We start from the raw sequence: 734 nt of genomic DNA on the forward strand, positions 1-734 counted from the left end.
CGACCCCCGACCCCCGGTGACCTTTTCACAGACAGTTTTAGTCATGAGACGTAGAAGGGCAGGAAGACTGACCGTCTGTAGCTTCAAGATTATTCCACACCTGTAAAATGATCCAACGTTTTGGTGAGGAGGTCCACTTAGGCTGCAGTAGTGGACCCCAACCATACTAGACCACAACCATACTGGACCACAACCATACCGGACCACAACCATACTGGACCACAACCATACTGGACCACAACCATACGGACCACAACCATACTGGACCACAACCATACGGACCACAACCATACGGACCACAACCATACTGGACCACAACCAGGTTCCAACACTTCAGGATTCAACCTCGTACTGAAGCCGGCGTTTCACAACTTCATTGAACCGTGAACAGCTGACGACGTCCACACAAGCCCGTGTGTCCTCACTTCCTTCAGACGCCCACGTCCTACGACGTCCACGACCTACGACGTCCACGACCTACGACGCGTTGAGGTTTTGATCAGAACGTTAGAGAGACGTGGGCCGAGTGACGTTGGGTTAGTGCAGTGGTTGTCAATTATTTTCTGACATGCGCCCCCTTGGGGACAGAAATGTTTTCACTGAAACATTTATGGCCGATCATAAAGTCCCACACCGTTAGGGGGGAGGAGCGCCACACAGTGGTGTTAATAAATCATGTTTCAAAAAGGAAACATCCAACTAGGCTGCAGCCCACAGCCCAGATTACACAGGTG

At 51.2% G+C, this 734-nt stretch overlaps 1 protein-coding gene across 3 annotated transcripts in view; it reads left to right on the forward strand.

Moving 5' to 3' along the window:
* Positions 1–734, forward strand: part of myt1lb (myelin transcription factor 1-like, b) — a 173,988-nt gene that overhangs the window by 103,641 nt on the left and 69,613 nt on the right. The gene's annotated exons all lie outside the window — the stretch shown is intronic.

This window comes from Cynoglossus semilaevis, chromosome 1 (assembly GCF_000523025.1).
Source record: "Cynoglossus semilaevis isolate Cse_v1.0 chromosome 1, Cse_v1.0, whole genome shotgun sequence".
NCBI lineage: Eukaryota > Metazoa > Chordata > Actinopteri > Pleuronectiformes > Cynoglossidae > Cynoglossus > Cynoglossus semilaevis.